This window comes from Primulina eburnea, chromosome 18, assembly GCF_022965805.1.
Source record: "Primulina eburnea isolate SZY01 chromosome 18, ASM2296580v1, whole genome shotgun sequence".
Lineage (NCBI taxonomy): Eukaryota > Viridiplantae > Streptophyta > Magnoliopsida > Lamiales > Gesneriaceae > Primulina > Primulina eburnea.
This window is the reverse complement of record NC_133118.1, coordinates 18,516,608-18,526,460: the sequence shown is the minus strand read 5'-3', so window position 1 is coordinate 18,526,460 and position 9,853 is coordinate 18,516,608. Positions and strand designations below refer to the sequence as shown.

General features: G+C 37.7%; 1 non-coding gene across 1 annotated transcript; it reads left to right on the top strand.

The window, feature by feature from the left end:
* The first annotated feature begins 324 nt into the window (after positions 1-324).
* Positions 325-430, top strand: LOC140820367 (small nucleolar RNA R71). The gene has a single exon (XR_012115442.1). It is a non-coding gene; the product is annotated as a small nucleolar RNA R71 (small nucleolar RNA).
* The last annotated feature ends 9,423 nt before the right edge of the window (positions 431-9,853 follow it).

Sequence of the window (9,853 nt, the reverse complement as noted above, 5' to 3'; positions counted from 1 at the left end):
TGCTCACCTCCACATTTCTCACAGAACACCTCTTGCAAACGCATAGCCGTGCCACCCATGTTCAAGCCATCCAGTTTCCTGTTTAAAACATCAAGTTGTGCAGTAATAGCAGATAAATCAGTTACCTGGTGAATCCCTGCACTTTTCCGCTGATTGTTCCTGTCAGATTGAGGGTGATAACTGCTAGCAGCCATCTCCTCCAGTAGCTCATACCCTTCCTCAGCAGTTTTTCTCAATAGATTTCCACAAGCAGCAACATCTATCATAGTACGATTAGGAGTAAGCAAGCCATAATAGAAGGTTTGAACGACTAACCCAAGTGGCAACTCGTGATGTGGGCATCTTCGTAATAGATATTTGAAATGCTCCCACGCCTCATATAGTGACTCTTGATCGAACTGAGCAAATGTTGTGATGTCTGCCCGCAGCTTCATGGTCTTCGATGGAGGAAAGTATTTTATAAGAAATGCTTTCGCCATGTCCTCCCATGTAGTGATCAAACCTACAGGTAAATAATTCAACCAAGCTTTAGCTTTATCACGCAAAGAGAATGGAAATAAACGCAGTCTAACAGCATCATCAGAAACTCCATTAAATTTAAAAGTATCGCAAATCTCAAGAAAATCTGCGATGTGTGTGTTTGGATCGTCCATAGCAGTTCCTCCAAATTGGACGGTGTTCTGAATCATCTGAATAATGGCTGGTTTGATTTCAAAGTGATTTGCCCGCACAATAGGTCTCACAATGCTAGGGAGTGCACCATCCAAAGAAGGCTAGGCATACTCTAACATTGGTATGCGGCGTGGCATCTCAATATGTCTCTCTTCACGGCGCTCCTCCTCATGCTCTTGCTCCTGTCTCTCCATCAGTTCCTTCAGTCTTTGCTGTTGTCTTCTCCTGCGAAAAGTTCTTTCAATTTCAGGGTCGAACTCAAGCTCCACGTCAAGTGACTTTGGCATGCACTAGACAAGATACCTGGAATAAAATATGGAGTGTTAGTTCAATAAAAAAAATACACTAAAGAAAATAACTAAAAATATAATTGTAGATTAACAGTCTCTGGCAACGGCGCCAAAAACTTGATCGAGCAAAACTTGCACTGTGAATTCCCCAATAAAATATGATTTTGTATGCTCAAAAAGTGATCGCAAGTGCACGATGTCAAGTAATAATATAGTGTATGTGAATACGAGTATCGTTCCACTGAGGACTGTATTTAACAATCATTATTTTAGTTATCGAAACTTTAGCGACGAAAGATGATTGATTGTGTTATAACTACTAAAATGCAAGAAAATTCAATAAACAAGTTCAAAGATTAAATGATAAAATATGAATGCTAAATCAATTGGTTAAATTTCAAATGATAAAAGAATTTGTTGGGAATTCTGGTTCACCTACCCCTTATTAATTAATTAATTCGTTCGATTGTGTTCTACGTTTCGGACAGGATTTCCTATTCAATTGAACACACCCTCTCGAGCTATGCCAAACTAATTCACTCAATGAAGTAATTAAATGTCTTTAATTATTTATCAAGAATGAATCGCATTTCGATTAATGAAATCCCCTAGTTTTCGACCCTAAGGACTATAACTATCGGCACGTATCCAATTTCATATATCTATGTAAATTGTAGATCCGCGGATTATACTACTCGATCCTATCACTCGTTATTCTCTCGAACTCACTCGTGATATGAAAACGTCGTTAAAGTTAGCTACGCTTTAATGACACGATAAAACAGTAGTAAAATCAAGAATAACGCACAATCGAAATATAAATTAACTCAAATCAACGTTCGGGGTAGGATCCCCTTTAATCCCAACAAATAAGAAAGTTAGCTACTAGAAGTCATAATTAAACTAAGCAAAACAATGTTTAAAAGATAACAACTAAGTTAGAAATACTAGAATTGACGAAAAACGTGAAGAACGGTGCCCGGAAAGCTCGAATCTTCAATCCAAGCGTGAATTCCACTCCAAAGCTTGCGGCGACTGAAGAATAATCTCTGAATCTCTCTGCATGACCCCCAAAATCGACCCCTAGACCTTACCATATCATCCCCTTTCCAGATTAAGGAATGGAATCGAGCATGATATTTTCCAAAAATACATTTGCGCCCGGGCGGACAAGAGTTTCCGCCCGGGCGGATGGTCTTCGCAGATTCAGCTCTTCGATTTTCCTTTGACGCGCCCGGGCGGATGTAAGTTTCCGCCCGGGCGGATGGTCTTCACAAATTCATGTTTTCTCTTAGCTTGAACGCGCCCGGGCGGACATAAATATCCGCCCGGGCGGATGTCTCTCGATTTTCTTCATCCCTTTTTTTCAGTTTTCTTCACCAATCTCCTGCATTTTCGCCACTAAACACATGAACGACACAAAGATATGGATTATGCTAAAACAACACAAAATGCACGAAATGTCAGTAATAAATGCAACACAATGCAACAAAACACGATATGAAAAACAGGTAAAATCCACCTCTATCAATATTCCTTATGTGATGACTTGATGTGGCAGACATGACATTTTGATTGGAATATCGATGTATAAAATAAATATTTTGTTAACACACATCGTTTGATGCATACATCGATACATGACATGCACGTTGAGCTATGATCCTTGGATATCCTGATATGATTTGATTTGATTTGATTCTGGGGTTTGTGAACACAATGCTATGTTTGGTATTATATTACCCTTAAAACATAGACACTAGTGGCCCCGATGATTGATTGAGATTTATGATTTGATGACGCTTTCTCAACGTTATCATATGAGTATCCCTGATTGAGGCCGGTGTGCCAGCTCGAGCATTGATTTGATAGCGATCTGATTGATTCTGAGATATGCTCAGTGGATGGGAATTTGACCTCATACCTCTACGACATACATGAATTGCATATCATATATCATTGTTTAGATATCTGTGGTATATATGATGGTTGTTCCATACGGATCTTTGCTCACCCCAAGGAGGGCTGTTGTTGTCTTTGTGTGTGGACAATGGCAGGTACTCCAGGATATTAGGAGATCGGAGATGGTACTTCTGGAGGGAGTCATGGTTGATTTGAGATTTCGTGGTCTTTCCCAGTATATATGTATATCTATCTATATATCGGGGTATGTCCCGAGGATATGAGTTTGTTTGTATGTATTTGATCTGGATTATGTGTGGGCTTGTTTTATACTGTGACATGTTAAGACGAGAATATATTATATACTATTTTTAGTATTATAATTACAGTTGACACGTTTTGGGGTCATTGTAAAGAAAATTTAAAATCGTTTTCCAATGAATTAATTAAATCATAATCAAATTTCATTGTAATAACGATTAGGAGTTAAGGGCCCCACATACCGTAGATTGTTTCCAGAAGATTGTGAGATTCATACCTGAGATGGGTGATGAATGGAAATTTTACGGTAAGGGTTCTAGATCCAGAATTCCTTTGATATCGACGTTATCTATGACTCGACTATTACAGAAAGGAGCAGAGGGATTCTTTGTCTATTCAGTAGATGTACTGAAGTCGACCTCTTCATTGGTAGACCTGCCAGTAGTGGGTGAGTTTGCTTACGTCTTCCTAGATGAGATTTCGGGTTTGCCTCCAGTCAGAGAGAGAGAATTCAGCATTGAGTTGTTACCAGGTACAGTTCTTATCTCAAAAACTCCATACAAAGTGGCCCCGATTGAATCGAAAGATCAGTTAGAGGATTTACTGGCCAAGGGTTACATCAGAACGAGTGTTTCTCCTTGGGGTGCTCCAGTATTGTTTGTGAGAAAGAAACACGGTTCAATGAGACTCTGCATTGATTACCGACAACTGAACAAGGTTTTGTTTGATTGGCCCAGTCCCTTTAACTTTGTCCTCAGGGAACTCTTTAATCCGATTTCCTAATTTTCCACATTAGAAACATGCGCCCATCTTCCTATAACATTCTCCTAGATGATTCTGTCAACTAGTAGAACACCATTTTCCTTCCATGTTGACGGCATTGGTAAAGGTTCCTTTTGGGGGGCCACTTGAATGATTTGGTCCCTTGAATTTAGGGTCATTGTGGGCAGAATAACTGATGAAGGGTCTCTTGTTTTTGTTTTCCTCTTCCCCGCTCTTGTTGTCTGTCTATGCGCTCATCGCTGCGCCCATTAAGTCTGCAAAATTGTTTGGTCTTAACACGGCTAAAGCATATTGAATTTGGTTGTTCAGCCCATTCTTAAAACAATGCATTTTCAGGGTTTCGTCTAACATTATGGTTGGTACATAGGTTCCAAGATTATTGAATTTGGATGTCTACTCCATCACTGTCATGTTTGAGGTTTACTTAAAACCTTCGAACTCACTCAACTTTTGCAGACGAAATTTTGTCGGGCAGTTTTGTTTCGAAAATTCCCTCTTCAAGATTTTCCATGTGATCTTCTCAATTTTAGTCAAGGATGGTGATACCGTTTCCCACCACTTGCATGCCCGACCTTCAAGAAATGGAGTTACTACTTCAACTTTGAGCTCTTCAGGTATTTCCAACATATGGAGTTGGGTTTCAACATTCTTAAGTCAGTTATGACTGACATCTGGATCAGGATTCCCATCAAAGGTTGGGACCCGGTTCCTTCGGATGGATTCGTAGTGATACTTAATTCCAAGCGGTTGTGGTTCTGGTGGTGGATGGTTAGCATTAGCATTAGCGTTTGGGTATACAATTCCTTGCAAGGTTGCAGCTACTATAGTAGCTAATGCCATCATATCCTCATGGCTAAGATTTACTCTTGGTGGTGGTGGTGGATTCTCATTTTCGTTTTGTTAGGCGCCGCGTGGGTTACGGTTGTTTCTGGGTGGTCTTTTCACCGTTTCCTAAAAAAATATATTTTATTAAGTTGTTTGCAAATATACATAATCAAAAAAAATTCGTTAATTTTTTAAATGCATAAATTTATTCTTTCAATAACAGAAGCGATTAGCCTAATTGGCCTGAATACAATCAATACTTATTCTAGGGATCATCCTACTCTTCTAACACTTTGCCATCCCCCATAGCTTCGTAAATTTCTTCTTCCATAGGGTTTCCTTGGTTTTCTTCAATTTCTCCCATGAGGTCTTCCATATGGATCATGTCATTTTGTAATTGATGGATGTGGTAGTCCAAAAGAGCATTGTGATTCGTCAGTGTTTCCACTTCCTCTTTAGCAGCTGAATTGCAGATTTGTTTACGTTATCATTGACTTCATGTTCTTCGATTTGTTCCTCAAGGCGGTGTTGCTTTTTGAGACGATTCATCCCGAATTTGGAGCGTTAAAATCCTAACTTGCGCTTCATCCAACTCTGGTTTGGTGATCTCGTGTTGCCGTTCAGATTCTTGATGGTAGGCGGTATAGCGTCTAATGTCTTCTTGTAATTTCCTTGCTTTTTCATGCGTCTCGTAAAGGTCATTATCCACGCATATAATATTTCCATCTAGTTAATAATTATCTCTCTCGAGTTTGTCATTTTTCTCCTTCAATATTTTAATTTCTTCTTCCTTTTTTTGGATTTGTTTTTGGGGTTCATCTATAATGATTCGAGGGTCCATGATTGTTTTCGTATAAAGGTTGAATTTTTTTTTCATTGCAAGGTTCATAAAATACTCTTCAATTTTAATATGTATATGCAATAATTTAAGGATATTTTTATTTAGGAATAAGTTGATACACTTCTTTTCTTTTCAAAGATTATTTTATTAGAATCATCATAATATTAGTCTAGTCTAGTCTATCATATATCCATCGTCACTATCAACCTAGAACTCCTCCATAGGTGCTTCCTCCTCTTCCTCCATGTTCTCCACCACGAGATGCAAATAAATATTCTGGTCTTGGAGCCTATCCATGGAGCTATGAATCTTAGAGATGTACGGTTCTTGCTTGTTTCTCGATTTCTTCGTGATAATGATGAGCACGAGTAGCACAGTCTCACTCAGCTCCACTCTCGCTGCACGTCCGTCCGGAGTAGGTTCTTGAGCTCCATAAGTTCAAGTATTTCCTGTTTCTCCCTTTCAAGTTGAGCCTTCAGAGTCACAATTTCTCTATCTTGATTGCCCATGGTGAGTAAATGGTTCAATTAGGTAGAGAACTTGGCCACATGTGTTCGTTAATTGTCAGTGCTTTACAGTATACAACTGAGTTTAGCAAAACTTATCTCTTACATGATCTAGTTTTACAATAATAACAATGTGCTTGAAAGCTCGAAAGTATAGCCTTGATTGCTTTGAATATATACGACAAGCATGAGCTTTTCTTTTAGTAGAGCAACATCGTATTTTTCAGAGAATAAACGAGTTTAGATGTTCAGATTTTTGATATGTTCACTCTTTTGTTTCTCAGCTGCTCTTCTCTGCTATATATAAGCTTTTCTTCAACGGTAACAATTAATATTTGAATCTTTTTATCCGTTGGTTTTACATGTAAACGTTGTACTGACATTCATACACTGCTTCTGAATTGCGGCGTTCCCACTATGTGTTGCAGTATGCTATTTTACCATTGTCGATTGAACATAATTTTCGTTAACTGATTGAGTATATGTATTCGTAGTAACTGATTGTTTTTAAAATAACTTCATTGATGACATACCACATGTCGTCTTCTTCCCTACATCAAAGTTATTTTAAACACAGTCAGCTACCTTAACTACTATTGTCAGTTGAACACCCCGGCAAGATTCATATCAGGTGCTGTATTGATGCATCGTGGGAAAGTGATAGCTTATGCTTCTCGTCAGTTGAAGGAATACGAGAAGAACTATCCCACTCACGATTTGGAGTTTGCGGCTGTGGTTTTTTCTTTAAATATTTGGCGGCACTGCATTTATGGTGAGAAATGTGAAATATTTACAGATCACAAAAGTTTGAGTTATTTGTTTTCGCAGAAGGAATTGAGTATGAGGCAGCGGAGATGGTTGGAACTGGTAAAGGATTATGATTGCACCATTAGCTATCATCCGGGTAAAGCTAATGTGGTTGCTGATGCTTTGAGTCGCAAATCGAGTTCATTATTGGGTTCCATGATTTCTAAACCTTTGTTGTTTGATTTGCAAAGAAATGAGATTAATTTGGTATCTTCAGGTACAGTTGCTCGATTATCTGCACTGGTTCTCCACTCAACCTTATTTGTTCGAATTTTGAAGGAAAAACAGCTGGACACTCAGTTATTAGAGTTGAAGAGAAAAAGTGATCTGACAAGAGTTTCAGAGTTTGGGTTGAATCATGATGGTTTATTGACCTTTCGAGGTAAGATATGTGTGACACCCTGACCCGTTACAATTAAAATACAGCGGAATTTAAAATTTTCTTTCAAATGGAAGGAGTTTCAAAATACATTTCATTAAAAATGTTTACAAAATAGCAATACATGATCATTTAAATGACATAACAAAATACAAAATATCATTCCTATGATCATGCCAAAATATTCCTTCCAACGGTGTATGCATATGACCCCTATCCACAGTCAACGTCCAGGGCCTCCACTCTGATCTGCATCACATGAAATAACTGAAATGAGAATAAATCTCAGCAAGTGGAACTCTACATAACAATGATACATAGTATACTCTGTAAAACATGACTTTGAAATCATAAATACCATCAACTCTGAAACATAAATACTGTAGCAATAACTGTAGCAATAGTATAGCAATAAGATGGTATTTCTCTTTCTCTGGTTGGATTGATATCAATAGTATCTCTGTCTGTGGTTGCAAATATCCCATCTATATAAATCGATAACTGTGAGGGATATAAGCCTATGGTCGTTGATCAACTAATTGCATGCAATGCTCTGACTATGATTAATCAATCAAATAAAACATTTGAACTCTGAATAGCATTTAAAGCCGTCGTTTCACAATCTCATATTTTCTCTTGTATTCCCTTTTTAACAATAGTGAGACATCAATGCCTCCAATAGATAATCAATGAAATCAATACATAACAATGAATCAATTGAAGGGAATATCACTTTAAAATCTTTAAAACACAATACATATATCATCATGTGAGCAAAGGGATGAAATTCCACTTACAAACCAATAGAACACCTCAAAACTAACTCTTGGTACACCACCTACAACAATAATCCATAAATAACACCAACATCAACTCTATAATCCAATAAACCAACAAGAACAACACCCTATAACATCTCATTTCCAAAACCATGACAGAACTTAACCAAAAACTTACCTAAGCTTCCTTATACCACGGAGAGCGTCGATCTCAAGTCGGAAATCCAAACAAATCCAAGAATCAAAGGTAGGAAGCAAATGAAATGGATGAAAACCCTTGGAAGAAGAGAGAAATCTCGAAAATGAGGAAAAGATAAGGTAGAAATGAAGTCAACTCAATCAAAAAGGTACTAAATAACTCGCCCATACCTCCACCGCGGGTGCGCTGCCACAAGCACCGCGGGTGCGCTAAGCTCACGGCAAATCCAACAATCCTGAACCACTAACACCGCGGGTGCGGTGCTGCAATTACCGCGGGTGCGGTCCTCGCACTGCCGCGGGTGCGGTGATGCCACGGCCTTCCAATACCAAAATGATGAATAGTACACCGCTGGGGCACTCCTCTAAGAGCGCAGGTGCACTCAAGCCACGGCAATGAACAATACTCAACCAACTAAAATCGAACCGAAACACTGAAACGAACAACCAACAACATCTAATACCTCAAGATAATAATAACCAATAATACTATGGCCCAAAACATAACTCTAATCATCTAAATCATAACCCAAATAACAAGTAAAGCTTAAATCGTACCGTACACCAGGCTCGGCTATTACAATATGTGTCCCTATGGTATTAGAGCAGTATGAGACCGTAGCTCATGTCTTCTAGTTTTAAAAATAACAAAGTTTATGGCACATAAATAATTATTTTATTGAATGTACTGAAAAATCTTGTAAATTTCCATCCTTGAAATTCTCTACTTTGATATAATTTTTGACTTTTTTATACGAAAATTACTCACCATCAAAAAAATATTTTACATACAAAATTTATATACCATAAGTTTTATTAAAAAGATTAAAAATATGAATGATCGAAAAAACTTATTAAAATCATCTTCAAAATTTTATTTTAAAATGATCTCAATGCTTTTTAAAACAAAAATACCCAAAAAAATTATTCACATAGTATTTTACACACAATATGTGGATAGAATTATTAGAGGGAAATTGTCTCGGCATCCTGTAAATAATGATGTGAAAAATCACCGGTATTATGTTTTTACACGCTGGCACATTATGTCAAAATCTCTATATGTCAAAAATATGTTGACACCATATACTTGCACTGTAATGAATGGTGTGATGTCCGTAATATTTTAAGAATTGGTGAACACTGGGAGACCGAATGCTCCAGTCTACTGTTTACATACATATTGCTTTATCACAAAAGCACCGAAAACCCGCCACATGCAAGAACTCCATGTAATCTCACTATGTTGTCCATATATAGGGTGGCTAATTTATCTAGGTTGTAATTCATCCGAACTGGTACGAAATCTGCCGATTTGGTCAATCTGTCAACGATTACCCTAGTCCCATCATGATCTTGTCATGATTTTTGTAGCGTGCTTTACAGTATACAACTGAGTTTAGCACAACTTATCTCTTACATGATATAGTTTTACAATAATAACAATGTGCTTGAAAGCTCGAAAGTATAGCCTTGATTGCTTTGAATATATGCGACAAGCGTGAGCTTTTCATTTAGTAGAGCAACAACGTATTTTTCAGAGTATAGACGAGTTTAGATGTTCATATTTTTGATATGTTCACTCCTTTGTTTCTCAGCTGCTCTTCTCT